Source organism: Rhinolophus ferrumequinum, chromosome 18 (genome assembly GCF_004115265.2).
Source record: "Rhinolophus ferrumequinum isolate MPI-CBG mRhiFer1 chromosome 18, mRhiFer1_v1.p, whole genome shotgun sequence".
Taxonomy (NCBI): Eukaryota; Metazoa; Chordata; class Mammalia; order Chiroptera; family Rhinolophidae; genus Rhinolophus; species Rhinolophus ferrumequinum.
The window spans coordinates 7,138,979-7,161,357 of NC_046301.1; positions in this window are offsets into that span (position 1 = coordinate 7,138,979).

The window sequence follows — 22,379 nt, forward strand, 5'->3', positions numbered from 1 at the left end:
TTTTCAATCAGGTAGTAAGAGTGTCTCTCGTTAGTATTAGAAAACACAGAATCTTCTTTATATTGGTAATTCGTCTTTGAGTATCTCAGTTAATCTTTCCTACTGTTCTGAAACTTTTCTCTTTCTAATTCTGTTTTAATAGAATAATGTAGTAGGCAATTTAGAATACACATTTTTTTCTTTCTTTTAAACTATAAAGCAATAATTTGTTATGAAAATCTAATGAGTATGAAATGAAAAGGCAAATGAAGAACTAAGATGCTACAGGTGATACCCAGTAAAGCCCATGAAAGTGGTCAAACTTACATATGGTGAGTGTGAGAAAGATGAAAGACATTTGACTATGACCAGAAAGTAATGGTAGCACGTATATTGAAATTCCAGAGCTTAAATATGTGGAAGCTATTAAGGGGGGATAAAGAGAAGCAGATCAGTAACTAAGTGTATAAAGCTAGGATCATTGAAAATGTTACATTCTCAGTAAAAGGGGAGCTAGGAAATATCTACCTGTTGCCAAAATGACACTGAAAAAAAAAAGCCAAATAAAAACAAAACAAACAAACAAAAAAGAACTATACTGTCTCCCTGTCTTTCTCTTTACTCTCTGAGTGGAAAACTTTGTTCCCATCATCATCATCATCATCATCATCATCATCATCATCATCTTCTATCACCATGCACCATGTGACCAGGGGCCTGCTCCCAGATGGACTAGGAAGTCTAATTATATTACCCAGCCACCACCACTCCTTGAGGAAATAATAGTGAAGTGTTTCTAGGTTTGCAGTGTCCCTTGATGCTAGGAAGAAACAAACTAAAACATTCCTGAGGAAGAGTATGCTTAACTGTGGACCCTTGGAACTGTCACAAGATAAGTTCTCAATGGCTAAGATTTAATTCAATTACAGGTGAACAAGAACACCAACAAATATATAAGACATAAAAATAATGGGCCACCATGAGAGATAATCAATAGACGAAAGAAGAAACCTATTTAAACATCCTTGGATACAGAATATAAGGTGGATCTATATGAAGCTTTTAAAGAGATAAAAGATGAAATCAACAAACATGGTAAAGAAGAAACCAAAGTGACCAGTAACAATAAAAAATTTGTCAAAGAGAACTTCTGGGGCGGGGGGGGGGGGGGGGAAACCCTGCAAAGAATGGGAGAAAGGACAAATGACATGCAGCTGAAGAGAGAATCAATAATCCGGAGATTAAACCTGAAGGAATTTCCCAGAATTCAGCATAGAAAAGTAAAGAAACAAGAAACATGAAAGAGATGTTGTCACAGGGAGTACAGAATGACAAGTTCTACTGTGATATTGTAATGTAATGAGAACTATATATTTGGTCTTCCTCCCTGGTTCCTGGCATAGAGCTCCTAAAAGCTTTGTAATTTCCTGAGTGACAGGGTGATAGGAACAACTTTTGTTAAAATATGTACTTTTTGTCCCTGGTTCCTGACACAAGACCCTTGGAATCTTTGAGTGATACATGTCTTTTTGTATGCTAATGAGGTGATTGATGGCGGGCGCCCTCTAGTAGATAGCTTTAAGATGGCAGCTGGTCACAAAGAAGACCAACCATGCCATTAGAGTTTGGAACTGTCTGCCACACCCCTGACCTCCAGGGAGGAGATTGAGTTAATCACCAACAGGCAAGGATTTAATCAATCCTGGCTAAGTGATGAAATCTCCTTAAAAACCCTAAACAATGGACTTGGAGAGCTTTCAGATTGGTGAACACATCCACATACTTGGAGGGCAGGCACCCCGACTCCAGAGAGAAAGAAGCCCCTGAACTAGGGACCTTTCCAGATCTCACCCTAACGTACCTCTTCACCTCTCTCTTCATCTATGTCCTCTCTAACACCTAGTAAATGTAAATAAGTGTTTCCCTGAATTTTGTGAGCTATTACAGCAAATTATTGAACTGGGGTGGGGTGGTTATGGGAACCCTCAATTTTGTAGCCAAGTTTGATAGAAGTGTGGGTACCCTAGGGACCCATTATTTGCAATAGGCATCCGAAGTGGGGTGCAGTCTCGTGGGACTAAGCCCCTAACTAATGGTCTGTGCTAAGACCAGGTAGTTAGTGTCCAATTAAATTGTAGGACATCAGTCAAGTTGGTATCTGCAGAGACTTGGAGAATTGGTTGGTGTGGAAAAAAACCCACACGTTAGAGTCAGAAGTATTATGAGTAGAGGAAAAGGGTTACTTTTATTTACATATCACTAGCTGGAGTTACAGGAGAGAAGAGAGAGAATGACAGATAATATCTACTAAAATAATGGCTGAAAATTTTCCAAAAAATATTGATTCCAAAGATAAGAAAACACAACAGTTAGTCATCCCCTTATCCTTGGGGAATATATTCCAAGACCCCCAGTGGATGTTGGAAACCCCAGATAGAACCGAACCCTGTATCTACTATGATGTTTCCTATATGTACTTACCTATGATACAGTTTAATTTATAAATTAGGTACTGGAAGATATTAATAATAATAACATAATAAAATAGAACAGTTAAAACATGTACTGCAATGAAAGTTCTGTGACTGAGGTTTCTCTCAAAATGTCTTGTACTGTACTCACCCTTCTTGTGCTGATGAGAGATGCTATTCCTGAACCTGGGTGACTGTCTGTTACTTGCAGTACATGGCTTGGTGTCCCTTATTTTGGGGAATCTCTTGCTGAAGTTTACATATAGGCTTTTGTATTGACTGTACTGTTCTCAGAAGTTTTAACAGAATCATGCCCCTATAACTCATGTGGCGACTTGAAAAATTTACACTGACTCTCACATTCCTGCTATCCCTGTATAGTCCCCCTGATTCTACATTCCTGCTGTTTGGGCTGAATTCCAAAATAAACTACCTGAATAAACATTTTGCCTCAGCTTTTACTTAGTGAAAAACTAAGCTAAGAAAACTAATAGGATAAAAATGTCTATCGTTTAAGATTAAAGAGTTTAAAAAGATAAGAAAGCACATGAATAAATTTATAATATTCGATTTGAAAAATTATAAGACATACATTTTTAGGAAATGGAAACAAAAAGAAATTGATCTGGCTATTTATATACCTGAAAAAGAACTGATTGAACCTTTCATTTAAAATTCTTTCATGGGAGGAAAAACAAAAACAAAACAGAAACAGCCTGTCTGAGTCTGTCAAAATATTACAAATATATTGAAAAGTCTGTCAAAATATTAAGAGGTAAGAAAAAAACAGAAAGAAATGGTACACTTTTCAAATTTGTTAAACAAGTTGGTAAAACCCTAACACCAAAACCATATCAAGTTCTTTTAACTGAGTACTTTGATTTCTAATGTAACTTCCATATAAGCATATGGAAGAGAAAAAAAAAAACATGTGCTTATTTCAATGGATTCAGCAAAAGCATGGATAAATTTCAACACGTTTATCATAGAAAGTTGATATAAAACTACAGATAAAATGGAAACTTTTTGAACTCATAAAGGATAATTACTGAAAACCTGAAACAAACATAATACTTAGTGATGAAATATTTAAAGTATTTTCCTTAAGATCAGAAATATGTGTGCCCACTACCCCCAATTTACTCAGTATAGTGGTTTAGGTGTCAGCAGCATAATAGTTACAGAAAAGATACAAAATAAATGAGAATAGATGAAGAAACAAAGTGATACCATAAATTGATGTGATTAAGCCAAAGTAGTCACAGAAAAGTTTTCAGATTTAATATTATATTTTAGCCAGTATATTTGCAATGTTAATTACTATGTTACTATCAATGATTCTGCATTGTTAAAATTAATTTTATTAAAATGTATGCTATTATTCAGTGTTATCCAAAATATATTGCTTCTCAGAGGAATGTATATTTTTTGTTGTAAATAAAAATATTACATAATGCCTTTCATCACTTTAGTATGTATATCTGTTATTAGTTTGAAAAATTGAGTCTTCAGCCACTACCTCAACGATTCTCTTCATAAACTAAGGATAGAGAATTTTGAACAAGGAAAGGAGTCATTCTTTTTTATTAAGTAATAATTAACAACATCAAACAAGAAAGAAGAGTCACCAGTGAGCCTTTTAAGAATCATAGCAAGATGCAATAATTTTTCAAATGTATTCATAAATAAAAAAAAATGTAATATATTAAAAATTTGTCACTGCTATAACTGATGTAATAGTTCTACTAAAACAATGTTTCCCTATACGTATCGCAATCAGACATTTTGTGTCATGAGTAAAAAATCACCTCTCTGAGAATAAGATGCTTACAGTTTGACAGTAGTGGGATATTATATAACAATATCAGTGCATCTTAGAAAACATTGGTGACTGCTCTAAAGTTCTTTTCAATAACTATCATTTTCCTCCTTTATGAGGAAAGATTTAGCGTTCTTGTACTGAACAAAGTACAAGATGGGTCCTGCCAGGCATCTCCTCTTACCTACCAAACGAGGTGCTATTTTACAAAGTCAGGGTTATTCTTACAGATTTTTGTAGATAAGTGATAGGACACAACAGTGGGTAAAAAACAATAACAATGTGTGAGAAACGGTGCTTTCTCATCTCCACCCTGGGCCTCTGCTAACAAGCACATCTCCCAAATCCCTTGAGGAATAAAGTTCTGGATACAAACTACATTCACTCGCACAAGATGAAAGCGAGACAAAGGCCATCTTGTGGCATGTTGGGGCTCTGTGGCAGCCTGGGCTCTGAAGCTAGGGCTGTCACCAGCATCATGCTATGAAGGGCAGGGGTGGTCCTGGGTCGCGAAAGCGGCAGCAGCGAGCTAAATAGTGACCTGCAATAATAATGTGGACTGCAGCGCAATCATCCAGGGGTTATTGATCCTACAGAACATTTTACGTGCGCTTGTTTCTGCCTGCACACTCACTCACTTCGTTGGATATATCTAGAATAAGTACCCATCTCCTGTGCTAATTCCTGGCTGCTTCACAGATAGGCTGATACTCGGCTGGTTGTTGTTGAGTTTCTCTTTCTGTTAAGTAGTCCTGGATCATCAAATCTCCCAGTGAAACAGGGGTAACCCTTTCTCAATTGAAGATAGTCTTTCTCAATAATGCAGTGCATCTTTTATTGAGAAGGCTTCAGCTAATGCTGAATTTCATACCTCTGCAGCTTCCTAAAATTGTATGGTTGCTGTTCTTACTTAAGTGAAGTTAAACACAAAGCCCAATTTAGGTAAAAAAGGAAAGCAGTCATATTTCAGGCATCGAATCATCCCTTGGTTTGGTGCTATGCCAAACGTCAGGACGTGTCTGCCAAGGAGTCACCTCTCTGTGCCACAGCTAATACATTTGCCAAACATTCCAGGTGTCAATTGCTTTACTTAGGCTTTGTTGGAAAGGATAAAAAGAAATGCACTAGGAAATGCTGCCAATTAAGAAAAACAGCTTTTTTAATGTAATGTATTATTTTCTCTTTAAATTCCACTGGTTACTTAGCTTTCAGATTTTCATATGTTTTACAGATTCAAAGATGATTTTCCAGTTTGGCTTGTGCGTAGCTTGGCCACATTTGAGCGGGCATAAAAAAAATACATTTACAGGACAGATAAATCTTGGTTTCTGCCATATCGTCATCTGTCTATGGCAAAGCGCCCCATCCCTGTCACTGAGGAAAGGCACAGAGTGGACCTGTTTCATGCTTCTGTCCACCCCAAGAGCCACACTATGGGCCCGCTATGGGCCCTGAACCCAATGACAAGTAACACAGAGCATGACCAGGGATCTATGAGCTGTCAGGTTTTTAAAGATCTACCCAAACAAGGATTATGATGATTAGCTTGGCCAAGCAGAAAGTCCTTCTCAGGAATTTGAACTAGTCTCAGGCCACTAAGAGTTGGAAAAGTGAGAAGACCTACAAATTGAAGCAAAGAAAGTTGAAAAATTATGCCTGTTCAATTTTTTCTTAACTTTGAGGGTATGATTTGAAAATGGCTCTTAAAATCACTTAAACAACACCGAGTACCAATGAGTCAGGTACTGAATATAGTAGACATTTAAAAAATAGAATTTCATTTGAAACAGGCCTAGGATATTGCTCTTATATTCAGGATTCCAAAAATCCCTTACAATTTGTTTCACAATAGGCATAGTTTAATTTAAATTGCTTCACACACAATGTGATATATAGATGATGTAAGATAGAATTGTACACTTGAAATCTATATAATTTTTCTAACCATTATCACCCCAATAAATTTAAAAATTAAACAGCTTCAATTGATTGTAACAAGACCTTAATTCCATATTCTGAATGCATCAGACTCTCTCAATAACTCACTCAGATAGTGTATAATAATATAGCATTTTGTATCATATGCATACAATTCAGTCATTAGAAATTATGTTTGTATGTATGCAGATTTTAGACATAACTTGCATACATTTAAGTATCTGACATAAAGTGTATGTATACACATGTATGAAAGAAGTAATTCCTGTTTCTGTGTTACTTTGGGTTCTGCCATGACTTCATACCTTGGTACCTTGCAGATTATATACCCCATATATCTCACATCCAACTACTTACAGGTTTTGAAATCATTGTCATTCAAATGAAATAAGTTTTAGTAAAAGTGTGTACTTGTTCTCTGAAAAGTCTGCCAATTCATCTGAGCGCATACAACAAAGAGCTACATGGAAGCCAAAGGATTCCAACCTAGGCTGCCAGATTAGCTTAATCAACTCTGGAGGAAAGGGAGTGACAGTTGTCCAAGCTAGATCACACTTACATCTCATCAAGTCTGTTAATCCTGCTCAACCAACTGTTATTATGAAAAGTAAAAAGGCTCCTACCTTCTGGCAGCCTGCATTATGGTTTAGAAAACAAAAACGTATATAAAGAGATGTAATCCAATACAGGCTACAGTACGAATTAAAATAGAGTTACAGACAAATTGCAAAGGCAGAACAAGGGAAGAAAAGATAATTTTGACTGGCAATATATGTCAAGGTTTGGAAGACATGACTTGAGTCTGACTTGAAAGGATACAGAGGACTTCACTGGTTTCTAAACTTTGCAAGCGGATTATGTATTTTAACTCTGCTGACACGCACCATTCCAGTTTTCACTTAAGTCTGGTTGGCCTCTCTCCCAACTCTTTCACATACTTACAGATAATCCAAAACTTTACAGCATATCCATTTTGCCCCATATTTCTCCCATTATGCAGAATCCCTTTTCATTAGATAATTAATTTGTAAATTCCAAGAAGAGTTTTAAAATATTTATATTCTGTTTCCTTCATATTTTTCATGGTTCACTTCAAGTTTTTGGTAGAAAACATTATTCTAATTTCCCCTAATTTACCATTAATAAAATGACCTGCATACTAAGCAATTGATGCATAGCTTTCATTCCCCGCTTTGGTAGGTTATATTTGATTCACATTTACTAGATCCCCTTTATAGTATGTTCTATACTTTTTTTTTGTAGTTTTTAGTTCAGTATGTTGTTACGAGTCATGAATCCTATACTAACCACAAGAAAGTGCTGTTCTTGTGCTGTGTGGCTTGGGCTTATCTGTGGTAAAAAAGAAACAGTAGATGCAAAGAAAAATTGAAATCATTGAGGCTAGTATACAGCTCTTAATTACTTGATAGTTCAGTCAGGTTACTCAGATGATTTCCCAAATGGTGGCATTATAACGTGAAGCAAAATGTCACCCTCAAATATGTACAGAAATAGTCTGTCATCCCTTATCTATTTTATTAGATGCTGAACAGAATCATTAAGTCATCCAGGATATAATGATGCCATTTAGTGCATTCTCGTTGCAGCACATCAGGGACAATCACAGAATTATCTACAACTATACTGAATTGAATTTTAAATTTAATTATGCCACAAGTTTTATCATCACAGACAAAATACTAATTTTCTCTAACTGTGTTTTGCAATCTTGTTGTGGAAGTCCTAACGCATTGCTTTGATCCCTTGGGCATCTTACTTTATTATATTTGTATGGTCTTACCCACCAATCCCATTTTTTATTGTTATTAATACTGTTTAATATCTTCTAAATGGTAACCTAGTGGCTTAATATATTTTAGAAACCTCCCTGTGCTCCTCATTACTACTAGAGAGAAATTGTTTATAGAAGAATAACACTTATTGATCTGTGTTATTCTAGAAGATGCCCAATAATGTGCAAAACTAAGAACTAAGAACAAAAAATGCTGCAAACACACAACAAATACTTGAGCTTTAAGAAACATTCCTTGCATATTTTTTGTCAATAATTTTGGTTTTATTCATCCACATTCTTGAAGTACATTTCAGTAAACAGCTCGTTGAGTAAACTGGACTGGTGTGAAAATTAAATATCTACTCCTTTGGGGGTTATTGGAAAAGGCTCTGTGCTGACCTTGATTTGTCAGGACTTGAAATGCTCCTAAGACACCGAGAAGGTCAGAAGACAAATAGAGTTTTGACCATAATCTGACTCACAGATAGGCCCAGTGAGATTCCAAACTATTCTGGCATTATTCCCACTAGTTCCTGAGTTCAGTTGAAGTGAATTTTCTCAGCCACAGCAGAATCCTCATATAAACTCCCTAAGTGGGGACACTTACAAATTGACCACCATAAGAAAATTGTAAATCAAAAATAAATGAGCCCTAAGCATTTTACCCCCAATTATGGGGCACACAGATGGTCAGAGACACAAAGGCTGGGGCCCTCTGCCGATTCGCCATCGCCTCCTCTGAGGTCAGACGGTATTTTTTAAATTCGGGACTTGGTTCGTTTAAAGAAAAATCAGATTCCCTGAAGAGAGTCTCCTGTTAAGATTTCAATCTCTCTTTCTTCCAGAATGGATGTCAAAGGCAAAAAAGCCTCAGGGTCCTTGTGACAGTCCACTTTGGGTTTCTAATTTTGACAAGGAAACCACAGTCTGGTGGTCTAACCCCTAAGGAAGAATACAAAGAGAATGAGGATCAAATTGAGCAATGGATAAAAAAATAAATAAACAAAATAGGTCTGGGCAAAAGGCTATTCACGGAAATAGAATCTCCTGAGGCTCTAAGCCAACAGGAGCAGCTGGTGAAGGCGACCGAAGATGAGGGAGTGGGAAGAGGCTTCCAGTGGGAGAAAGCGGAGTGACTTCCCAGGGACATGGAGCAGAAGTCAGTATCCCAGTGAACCATCACCAAGGGACCCCAGCCAAGCCAGGGACGGAGGCCTCTGGGCTCCTGCCCCTTAGACGGTCCATTTCATCTCTCTGCAGCCTCCCCACAAAATAGTGGGGCTCCCCTACACATTATCCTCTTGCATGGTTTATAATAGATGTGTGTTTTTTGGCTTTATTTGGCTAAAAATAAATGCTCCTCTGCTTGGTTTCTGACACAATAAGTACTATACTAAAAAAAAAAAACAAAGGATATACAATTATGGCATAAAATAAAATACATCTTTATGGTTATATATTTTGGCTACATATGAGGTCGGGCAATGACATTCACGAACTCATCCTAGAACAAGTGCTACACACCTCATTGCTGAATATCACTATGGTCACCTTCGATGTACTCCCCTTGGGAAGCTATGCACTGATGCCAGCACCTAGTCCACCCTTCAAAGCAATTTTGGAACTCTCTTTCTGGAATGGCCATCAGAGCTGTCGTCGTATTACCCTTGATATCCTGAATGTCATCAAAATGTCTTCCTTTCACTATTTCCTTTATCTTCAGGTAAAGAAAGAAGTCATGGGGGCCAGATCAGGTGAGTAGGGAGGGTGTTCCAATACAGTTATTTGTTTACTGGCTAAAAACTCCCTCGCAGACAGTGCCCTGTGAGCTGTTGCGTTGTTGCGATGCAAGCGTCATGAACTGCTGGAGAAAATTTCAGGTCATTTTCGTCTAACTTTTTCACGCAGCCTTTTCAGCACTTCCAAATAGTAAAGTTGGTTAACTGTTTGTCCAGTTTGTACAAATTCATAACAAATAATCCCTCTAATATAAAAAAGTTCAGCAATAGCATTGCAACAAGTTCGCGAACTTAATTGTCAGACCTAGTAATAACAATGGAATGGAAGGAAGGAAGTCCAAGCGATTAATGGTTATCAATAGATAATATGAAGTTGACACCCGGGATATCTTCCCCCAAGAGTTATTAAAGACATTGTGTATGTGTGTGTATGTTTAGGGGATTTTATATTGTTTTGTTTTCATCACTGGGTCCATCAGTTCACAACTGTCCACATATAAAAACACTCAATTGCCACATAATGACTGATTTCTTATTGAATAGAAGTGACTACACATATATGATAATTTACACTCAAATACTGATATATTTCTAAAATTAATCATGATGTTTTTATTCTCCTTATTTATACTTGACTTCCTAGCAAACTACCGATCACAGTAATTTTGTAGGACGAAGAACATGGACTTGACCACAGAAGGTGATTCTTTAGGCAGTGGTTTCGTTCACCTGTCAGAATGTATTCTATCAGAACGTATTTATGTGCACCAATATTGTAAACTTCTAAGAAAGGAAACAGCTTTTGACAGTTCTGCTAGTATGTCTCATCTTATTTAACCAGATATATCAGAATAACCAAGTTACTGCCTAATTTTTATATATTTCATAGGTGTGAAAACTTATATAAACTATAGAAATAGATAAACTTACTTAGGCTATTCTGAAAACAAAAAGGACTAATAATTTAAGGTTACATTGTTTTGCTCAATAAGTGATGGTGTTTAAAAATGATATCTTCCAAAAAATATATATATATTCCTTGCTGAATTCCCTAAAAATCTAACATGACACAACTTTGTTGTTCCTAAGATGTGACATCTTTCCAGAGCACAGAACCCAAAAAATATTATATGTCTTACCCAATTTTATTTTCTATATTTATCCTTTTCTTTAGAACAATACTTGTTTTTTTAAAATAAGAAGTAAAATAATTGAGAAACACTTGTAATTATTTTTTCTCCTCATGTATTAAAATTTTTCAATAAAAAGTTTCCGATTTTCATATTTATTTCTACCGTGGTAATTCTTTAGTGATAAAATAGGCCCTTTTCTATATGTAATATATTTTTTTGTAAATGTAGATTATAAAAGAAAATCATACATTAGTTAGTTAATCCATTTCAATGAATGAGTAATGATGTTTAGAACAATGTTATCTTCCTTGCTGACTTCTTGTATGTAACTATGCAAAATAACTTTCATGTTCCCATGTTTCCTTCCAGATCATAAAATCAATCAAATTGTATTGTGTGTTAGATCTCATGTCATTTTCCATATTTATGTGTAGGAGCAATTATGAATTATATATGAAGAGTCCTTCAGAACTAATGAATCAGATCTTTCCATAATGCTCTAATCAAAATGTAAATGCAAGGAACTATTGCCCACATTCAGAGACTTCTCTGAGGGAATTCCCATATTGCTTTTTATTTGATTTTACTGCAAGTTTTTATGATGATTCAAAACTAAAACAAACAAAAAAAAAACTATGAATTTGATGGCATTTTCGAACGTTTTAAAGAGAATAATATGCAATAGCCATTTTAAATTACTTTTTCATTCTTCAAAATTCTAAGGCCTTAGGAAAGCAGTATTTTAGAAATCTATAAAAAGAAGCGTTCTCTTCCATGTTCTTTATTTTTCCAAGATAAGATGGATGGATATAGGGTAAGAAGATATTTGAAATAATGCATAAGCTTTTTAGAGTAAGTAATGTTGGAGGCAAAATAAGAGTAGACAAACACAAACAAGCTGAGAAAATGTCTTTAAATGTTAGTACAAAAGTCTGGTTCAAAATGAGAATTTCAATACATATTTTTACCTTTCTTATTCCAAAATTCTATTGGCATAAGAATATAGTCCTTGTGTGTATTTCATAGTTTTCTAAAAGTGTAAAGCACTGGAATTGGAGTACCTACAAATCAGAAACAAGGGATCTGCCCCATAGAGGAAAGTTGAGGTAGAGACGGGTCTCACGTTGTCCAAGCTTGGACTCTGTACACTGAAGGCCATACTTGGGAAAGGAGCAGAAACCAGGAATTCCCTCAAGAATACTAAGAGACCAATGGGTAGGCCAGTCACGAGGCCCCTTCCCCACCTGTGATGGCAAACCTTTGGCAACAAGACAGTGCTCCTAAGCTAATGGCAAGCTCAACCCTGTTCTTGAAGCAACAACGGAAAGCCCACCAATTTTCCTAAAGAGAGCCGAGGCACATGTGCTATAGTCTTTGAGAAATCTTTCTTATTTTGACTGGGAAGCTGTGCTGTGAAGTGAGGAAGGGAAATCTATCTGCTGGCTTCTTGCAGTTTTTTCTGATAGGAAGCCGATCCCATGCATACGGTAGAATTTTCTCTTAGAGCTCCCATTCAAGGGAGGGAATAGGCCGTGGATTTACAAAAATGAAGCAGAGGAAAAATAACCTAAATAGTTAACTTTACAGGGAGTATGACTTGTGGGAAGGAGGGAAGGGTGGGAGATCATGTGACTCTTTTTATTAGCCATAAACATATCTTTTTTATAACTATGATACCTCACATTAGAAGAAATACAGAGCATAATTACATTACAAAAACAAGATAAAAAACCTTTCTCTGTATATATTTTATAACATGAAACACTGACTTTGTGAAATCATCTTCTGCTCAAAGCAGCATTTTTCACCTTACAGAGCTCGTACACACATTACATTTTATAAGTATGATTTCTCTGCCCAGTTATGGCTATAATATATATTATAATATATATGTGTATATATATATATGTGTGTGTGTGTGTGTGTGTGTGTGTGTGTATACACATATATATTCATCTAGAGTAAATATTTACAGTATTTTTGAAGTAAATGCATAATTTTCAAATGCAGAATGTGCATAATTATGTGGTAATAAGCTACAGAACATTCCCTGGCAATTAGGGTCTGATAAAAATAACAGTACTAAAGTCATGTTCCTTTTGCCAACAGGCTATTTTTGGTGTCCCAGGAAATGTCTCCTCATCAGCAGTGCCTGGCATTAGAAATGTTGGCACGACTTAAACAAGCACACTTAATGTGTGTAGTAAGTTTGGACTGAGCTAGACATTCCCTGAGATGAAGGACGTTAAGACAGGCGTGCAATCCCTCCACAGCAGGGTTCTCCAGCCCAGCAGGGCTACACTTTGGATCCGAAAGTTCTTTGTTGTGGGGAGACTTTCCTCAGCATTCTTTAATGGCATCACTGCTCTCTATCCCCCTAGGAGCCAGCAGCGCCCACCATGTTGTGACAACCAGAAACATCTCCTGACAGTGCTGGATACCCCCAGAGGATAAGTCACCCCAGTTGGGAACCACTGCTCCAGACCCTTGAAGACAACTTTTGGTGTCTGTCACAATGTGCTCCATTCTGCCCCTGCCGGAGGTCCTTCTTGGCTATATTTAGACCCTTAGGACCTAGACAGTTTTGGAACATAAGTAATCTCTTCTTAATCTAGGCTCTCTTGTAACCAGCTTCTAATTTCCATATGTTTATATAAAAAAAAAAGACAGAAAGATTTCACTATCCTGTTTTAGTTCCTATTGTTTTTTTTACCTTAAAAGATTCTAAAAAGAAAAAGCAGGTATAGAAAAAAAGAAAACAATCTATCTGTGCGTCTGGCCCCCCCTTCCCAGGTTATATATTCAGACCTGTGTGGACCTCGGTAATTATAATAACACCATTTACACTGCTTTAGGGAACCGCAGGATTCAGTGCTCTGTATATAGGAAAATACTCAATAGTAATATTCTTCGGGCTTCAATTAGAAAAAAAATTGATGCATCGCTCATTCACAAAAACAGGCATTTTTAAAGGAGTTCACATTTTAGAGAACCGTATTAGTAGTGGTGATCATATACGTGTATATAACTGTATATATGCATTCGAATAATGTTTATTGCTTTACATATTTTTCACGTTAACTCATTTATCCCTCATAATAAATCTATAAAGTACTATTATTTTCTCATTTTACAAAAGAGAAAACTGAAGAATAAGAGACGAACCAGCGGCACCAAGATTCAAACGCGGAGCGTCTGGCTCTAGAATCGATGTTGCCGTGAAGCTCCATTCAGCCTTGCACTGTGTTATGCTTCTTCTCAATAGAGAGGAACGACGCCAGGCATTGTGGAGAAATGCTTTACATGTGTCACTTAATCCTCACAACAACTGCACAAGGTAGGTGCTGTTATTTTCTAAGTATTTGCAGATCGGGAAATAAATCCTTTGCTAGTTGCATATTCAGTAAATATTTGGAGTTCGTGAACTCACATCTAGGTCTTTAAAACCAGTTAACATCCATGGATCTTAATTTGTCTTTAAATTTAAGAAATTGGATTATATTATATTTAAGACTTTGTCCAGCTCCAGAGGTCTGTGTTTCTGTATCCTAGAATGTTCTATGCTAAAATTCCAACCTCAATATTAGGAATTTACAAAACAGTATTTCATTTAGAAATGATTTTGCAGATAAAGCCAGGATATTAGCCCATAATACAGCAGACATTAATTTTTAATACTCTCTTATAGCTACAGCGATGTCAATAGGAAACCCACAGTTAGACGGACACAAAATTAGGCCAAAAAGGAGAAGAGATATAAAATACCAATTAGCTCAGCTTGTATGAGAAATGGAGCATAATGGAGCAGAGGAATGGGGCATAATGGACATGAGAATGGATTTGCTGAATGTTAATTGCACAAGTACATGGGTTCCATTCACTTCCCTGTAATGTTTAGTTTATTAGGAACATGGTGAGATGGTTTCCATTTACAATATAATGGTAGTTGGCACTGCTTATATTAGTGAAAACATAGGTAATATTGAGAACCACATGGAATTTTGTAGATGTCATAGTCCATGCTTATAGAACACATTTACTGTGTTGTAACTTTTGGTTTATAACAGAAAAAGAAATTCACCCTCAGCTTAAATTATTACTAATCTGATTATCAAGTGACTTTGAAAAGGGAGAGGGTATGTAGGGCTAGAATAATAAAGATTTGGGATACCATTAGGTTGGTACAAAAGTAATTGTGGTTTTTACAATTATTTTTAACCTTTTAAACTGCAATTATCTTTGCACCAACCTAATATTATACGATAAATGATTAAAGGAAGAGGGAATGCCTAAACCAAAGAGAATCTTTAGCCTGCCCAAAAGCAGCTTGACAGCAGAGGCGTTCAAAGAAAGAGCTGGGAGCAGTCAGCATTCAATAAGAGCAGTGATAAACGGTAATACACTCACTAAAAGGTGGCCCTAACTTTTACCATCACCATTCACTGGCAATTCCAAACAATGTCAATAATAAAGTATTCTTCCCAAAGAAATTTCCTTAGTCTAAGTGCTAAACAATGTTGTCACTGCTGAGTGTTGATATGTTTCAAAACAGCATATTTTTATTACTTATCCTTTAAGACACATTGTATGTTGCATTAAGGTTAATTTTGAAAACTCCCAGTTTTACCACCCTTTTGAAAAGCACAGATTCAGTTATATGTGCCTTTTCTCAAAATAAGTTCATAAGGTTCAGAATTGTTGGATATTGCACCCAGGGCAGCCTGTCTGCAACCACCGTGACACCACACATTCTTGCTTTTAAATAGTAATTTTATATAAGTAATGAGAGCAAAATAACTTAAACCCAAAAAACACAAGTTGAGTTACTTCAAAGCTGTCATTCAATATGAAAACTTGGAGTTTTTATTTGCCTTTAAAAGTTTTGGACATTTGAAAGCTGCTAGAATAAAACCTAAAGAACAAAAGCATGGATAGCATTTTAATTTCTGGAATTTATCATGAAATTGGATTTTCAAAAATATCTGCCAAAATTGTCCTTTTGTCTAAGGCTTTCCCTAAGTATTTGTACATCTCAGGCTTCATGCATGTGAAATCAACAGATTTTTTTCAAACTTGAAATTAACAATTTTTTTTCTTTTATCCCTGCGAGTGATGATAGGTTGGCAAATTTGTCTATACTATCTGCTGAACCTGAATATGTGAAGATCCATTTTGACAGATACAGTGGTAAATTTGCAAATGATAAGACTACAAACAGAAACTGTACTGTTTTCTTTCATTAATGCAACTGACCAATATGTAGGTATAAGTTTTTCCCCTTTTATCAAAACATACATTCATTAAAATATATTAGTCAAATCTCCTTTTAATGATTTAAATTTTAATTTTTGTACAAGTCCATATATGAAGTTCAATTAAAGAAACTTTTCAATGACTGCATTTCTTTTCTAGCTATTACTATTTTTTATTACTTTCCGACTATTACTAAGTATAATTTGTCATATAAATGCAGGGCATTAAAATGGTCCATCCTGGGTATCAAATACATTAGATATATCACTGCTGGGAGAAAAAAACATTAAGCTGACTTCTAATACTTTTTTGGAGACATAGTTTGACTCAATTGGAAAAAAAAAACTTGCAAGTATGTAAAAGATATGTTTATACTGTGAAAAGAGCATTTTCTTTCTCTGGATGAGTTCAGGGAGAATCTGTGATCACTTCAGTGAGTTAGTGCAGAGAGGATTCATACTCAAAGGATTTTGACTAAATATTCTTCCAACTCGGCTTCAATTCCCAAGGCAAAACATCCCCTTTCTGAGGCTTTCTCAAGTAAGAGAAAATATAATTGTGGGTTTCATATGAACGGGGCACACCTCTTGTCAGGTAAATCTTGCTCTTTTTACTTTAGTTTCATTGATATAAAGCATCAGGTGTATTTGTCAGGACTATACTGGGCCCTATATTCACACAAGGGTATCTACAAAAGTAATATTAGTATTACTATTGCACTATAATCCAAAGTACTGGGGGAGGCGGGGAGCAACATTTGGTTGATTATTTGGACCAAATGTCAGTATTTCCTATTATAGAGTGTTTTCTTTAGCTGTGGTTTCCCTGTTCTGTGATGGTTGTGTCACAGACATTTGAATCTGTTTATAATCGGCTATTTACTTTTTAAAAGAATTGAACCTTATAAAATCCTTCAAAATATACCAGTTACCTTGTTAGGTTTTGCAAAATTGCTCTCTTATTGTGGAAGTAGTACATATTGTATCCTCAAAAATAGAAAAAAGAAAATACGCAGTCTTCATGGTAAATACAAAGTATCTTCATGTGTGTAGTTTTTCACTTTTTTTCATTTCCCTGTATTAACTAAACATTATTGATTCATGTTTTCTTACATATATTACTCCTTTATCATATTTGGTCCCACTAACACATTATTCTCATTTTTCTATTTGGGATAGCCTCATACACAATTCCAAATATTTGCCCTAAGTATTGAGATTTTCTTAAACTCTATTTTTTCAACAGTAAACAGAGTATTAATAGTAAGCCTGGATATATATATGTGTGTAAGTGTAAGTGTGTGTGTGTGTATGTGTGTGTGTGTGTGTGTACACACATGTGCATGAATATATATTTAAACTGGTTCTAATTTTTTTTTTAATTGTAGGATTTGGGGAAGGGCAAATAATTCTCAGTTTTTAGTTTTCTACATTAGCAATAAATTTCACATAAAAAGACAACCCTCTGCAAACTTTGTAGGTCAATCTGTGTTCTCGACTGAGTGTTACCTGTTTTATTATGTGTGATATGATCAGAGGCAAAATAATTTGTGGCACCTCAGTCATGTGCAATAACCATTTCACATCAAAAAGCACATAACCAATCTGACTTTTACTATTACGTAGTAATAGGAAATGTGGTTACTAGACCTGAAGCAGCCGGCAAGCATGAGATGCAATATTGTTTAATACTGGGTGTAAAATTATTTGTGGGAAAAGAAAAAAGAAAAAGAAAAAAAATCTTAAAAGGAAAGGGGAGGGAAAATTGGTAGAAAGAGAGACCCTGGAGAAATAAAGTCTCTGAGAAATTACATTGCTGCGGGCCTGGGTCCTGCTGATGATTACCTGAGATTCTGGTGCAGGGAACTGAGCACGTAATTAATAAACTAAAGATGGCGACACTGCTGGTCACCCAGCTTTCTTCAGAAGAGAGTGGGGAGGCTTTGATGTGAGAGACCCTCTTCCAGGGAGTTTGGAGAATCTATAAACACTGTATTGATCTAGTTTCTAAAAGGGCCAAAAATACCTTCTGATTTGAAAGTTAAAGCAGGTTTCAAATTGTGTGACATCTTTGAGAAGAGTGAGATTTAATATTACCTAAGCCACTTGAGGAATACATGAGACAGAGTAAGAATCAAGGAATTGTTTAATGAACAGAGCCTCAGAAACGAAAAGAAACGAGAAATAAGTATGCAAACACTTTTCTCTTTAATGGTTGTAAACTGCATGAACAGAAATAAAGCATTTTGTCCTAGGAAGGTTGGGAGAAAAAGTAGAGGGACATTTATGAAGTAAAAAGAAATGTATTCAGATAATTTGCTGCATGAGTTGTTTTTAACTGTAATTTTTTTAACAAATAAGGCATGGACATTTGCTTGTATAAGAGCTAAGTTTAAATTTCATTGTTCTCTGCTAAACTGCATAATATACTTTATGCAACAGAAAATTGTTTTACAACATCTAATCTCAAGATGCGGTTATATGTTTGACTGTTAGAGCTCGGAGTTTAACATTTGTAATAAAAATCATACAAATAATTACCATCAAATATTCAAATGTTAACCGTCATTAGGAAATACAAATTCATTTACATGGGATTACAATGGAGGGGAGCAATAGGTGCATAACAATTTTTTTAAACTTTAGGAAGGGTGATGCATTTGGGCAGCAATTTGAAGGTTAGCTACAACAGTCGTGGTGTCATTGTGTGACTGGGGTGGGTGAGTGGATGACCCTGAGTAGGGGGAGGGAGGTCAGGGTTGTGAGCACTGGGTCCTGTTTGACTGAGGACGGACTTCTTATTAAGATATGGGAAGAAGTAAGTGTTGAAGAAGTAAGTATAATAGGAGATGATGAGTGCCAGGCTGGTTATTGGATTCATCTAGGCAATAGAAATTCGTGAAAAGCTTCAGCAGGAGGATGATGTGAAATGCTGATACTCTGAGATTATTTGTCGACCCAACTTTTTTCCTGAGGGAGTGGGCTCCATCTCACCCAGAGTTGTGTGTATTTGTGTGTAGTTATGTGTTTGTGTACAGTGGTTTGAAGTTAATGCCTAAGAGTATTCTCCCACTGGGGACTTCTGATGGAAATCTCAGAGTAAGAGCCTGATCTTTTGAAATTTCTTCTTGCAAAGGTAATATTCATTTTTTTGTCACTTAAGAAGCCCAGCTCATTCATCAAGCTACTTTTAGCCATTTAGAATATATATAATGGCTTTGCTTGATTTTTTATTATTTTTATTGTTATTACTAATATTATTATCATTATTTGCTTATTACTTAGTTTTTCATCTACTTTACTAACATATTAAAATATATTTAATTTAGTTGTCCGTTGTGTCTATATACGCATATATTATCTTTTCACATTTTACTTCATTTCAGATTAAAATGACATTAGAAATTATTTTTGCCCCCAAACCATGGGGTGAAATTCGTTTCTTCTAATTTGTTCTATTCAGGCCCTTTATTCTGTCTGGAGTGATCAGTTGCAATCACCAGATAATCTCTCTGTTCCTGACACAGCCTGTTCCTAACACAGCCTTTTAGGAATGATTTTCAGTTTCCCACATGAAAGAAGTGCTTTGGTGCTTTAGAATTTAAAAGCAAAATGTTCCCTTTTTTCCTAGTTTTCTCACTCAATGGAATGGAATAGGAAGTTACTACTTGAAGAAGGCTCCGTAGCAACTGGGGAATGTTGATCTAGTTAGATGAGCAATGTCCGGTAGAAATGGAATGTGAACTTCAGATGGAATTTTAAATTTCTAGTGGGCACATTAAAAAAAAGTATGTGTAATTCATTGAATAACATATTTTGTTTAATCCAAGATACCTAAAATATTTTCATTCAATATAAATTGATAATAAAAATAATGAATGAAGTAGCCTGCATTCAGTAGTTTGTGCTGTCTTTGTAAGAGGCTTATATTTTAATTTTGCTGCCTATCCTATTTCAGATGAAAGCTGGACAGCCACACATGGTGCAGGACCACTGCGTTGGACAGTGGGACTCTAGATCACTGTTCCCCTTCCTGGCAGAAGAGAACATCATGTATTGGCTGAGGCATCAGTGAGTTTTCAGTCTTATAACCAAGAAAAATGACTGAATTAGTAATCCTGACTTAAAGTCCGCATGATAGGAAAATTAACCTGAAAAAAAACTCTATGCTATAATCATACAGATTCAAGTCCAATAACAATCCATTCAGCCAATCATGACCCTTTTGAAAAAAACTCTAGACGGAGACATCATTAAACAATTAAATTCCCCATTTTTTTCTGTTCTCTTTGTAGAAAAAGAATGGCCCAAATTATTCACCTACCATCAAGGGAAATGGCCTGGTATTTTTGCTTTAGAACTTTAGCCAAAGAGAAGCTGGCTGTGCGAGGGAAGAGTTCACAGAAAAGGGCTGAGAAAGTTGTACCCTAAGCCCATTTCCACTTTTTCTCACACAGAATTGGGTTCTTTCTAATCCATTTTTCATCACTCGCTCATATCATTGGCCCATGCAGAGACCATTTTCATTTAGTTAGCTACTTAGTCATTTTAGATAATGTAATAACACCTGTAAACCAATCTCCACATATAAAATCTAGTCTTGATAATCATCTATCGTGTTTCCCCAAAAATAAGACCTAGCGAGACCATCAGCTCTAATGTGTCTTTTGGAGCAAAATTTAATATAAGACCCAGTCTTACTTTATTATAATATAAGACCGGGTCTTATATAATATAATTAATATAATATAATATAATACCAGGTCTTATATTAATTTTTGATCTAAATGATGTATTAGAGATGATTGTCTGGCGAGGTCTTATTTTCAGGGAAACACAGGACATGAAACCATATGGTTCCGCCTGCTATCTTCTCAAAGTAAGCATCATACCCTCACTCAGGTTAAGCATAATTTCAAATCCCATGTTCAAAATTTCTACATTTTTATTTTTGTATAATTTAATTGAATCCATAAAAATTTCTGAAAACACATTTTTAAAAGTACAGTATGCCCTGTGTACGAGTTTGCGAATTTTTTTTATGATTTTATTACTAAGATTTGTGTCCACTACATAGCAGTATAGTTTGTTAGTTTCAAGTACTATATATTAATATTTCATCCTGTGATTCTTCACAGTTGTATTTGTCCTCTTTCCCACTGTTGTGTGCTGACATCGTTTGCTGGTTTGTCTATTGTGAATAGCACTGCTACAAACAACAGTGTCTATCTCGTGCTATATATGCCTTAATCCTTTTCATTCAAAATAACAGTTACATAAAAATAAGAAATCAGTATATTTGGTAAAATGTATATGAAGGAAACATTCTCAACTCCTTATGGTAATACTTATAAAGGAAAAACTGACCTAGTGAAGCCAATTTGGAATAATCTTACACAAAGACTTTATGAAGATTGAATATTTTTTCACTCTCTTACATAAAAATGTGATTATGTATAGATAGACTAAGTACAGTTCTCTCTGAAAAGTTATTTTTAATGGAAATTCACCAATGCTGGTATAATTCTGAAGAAAATAATTATATATGTAAATACATAATGAAAATATCTATTCAGTGATACACAGAAGGGAAAATATTTTCTACTCATTTAGTGGTGGTTTAATGGAGGAAATATGATCTAAGGTGGCTTTCAAGCTGACCTAGAGGAAAGCTCAGTATTTTAAACAGAAAGAAATGGCATTGGAAAATCACAAGCTAGAAAATACAAAATTCATGAACACTTTTGTAGTATAGAAAGTATGTCATGGATTATTGTATGTCAAGAGTAAAAAAGTGGTTAATACTTGAAATAATATTTTGTGGCTTGAAAATTGGGCCACAGTGTGTTTTCATATCATTTCACTGCATCATTACAAAAACCCTGGCATATACTCAGCATAGGTAATAGTGTCACCTCATTTTAAAGACTGCTTTAAGAGGAGCAGCACTGCAGGTTTCCTTTGTTATTCTAGTCCAGGAGATTCAGGTGAATTACACAATAAAAATGTTACTCCATAGGTGTAGTGAAGGAAGTTCTGGTTTTATCTTTACCAAGAGATAACTCACATCATTCAGACTAACTTGTGTGAATAAATGTACTAAGAAAACATAATTGATTTGGGATTCAAAATTACATTCATTAATGAAAAACATCTCAAGAAAAGGAAGAGATACATCTCAAAGATTATAAAATCAGACAAGGGATCATCAGCTTATTTTAAGAAATCTTGGAAATTATGTTCAAGTTGACAA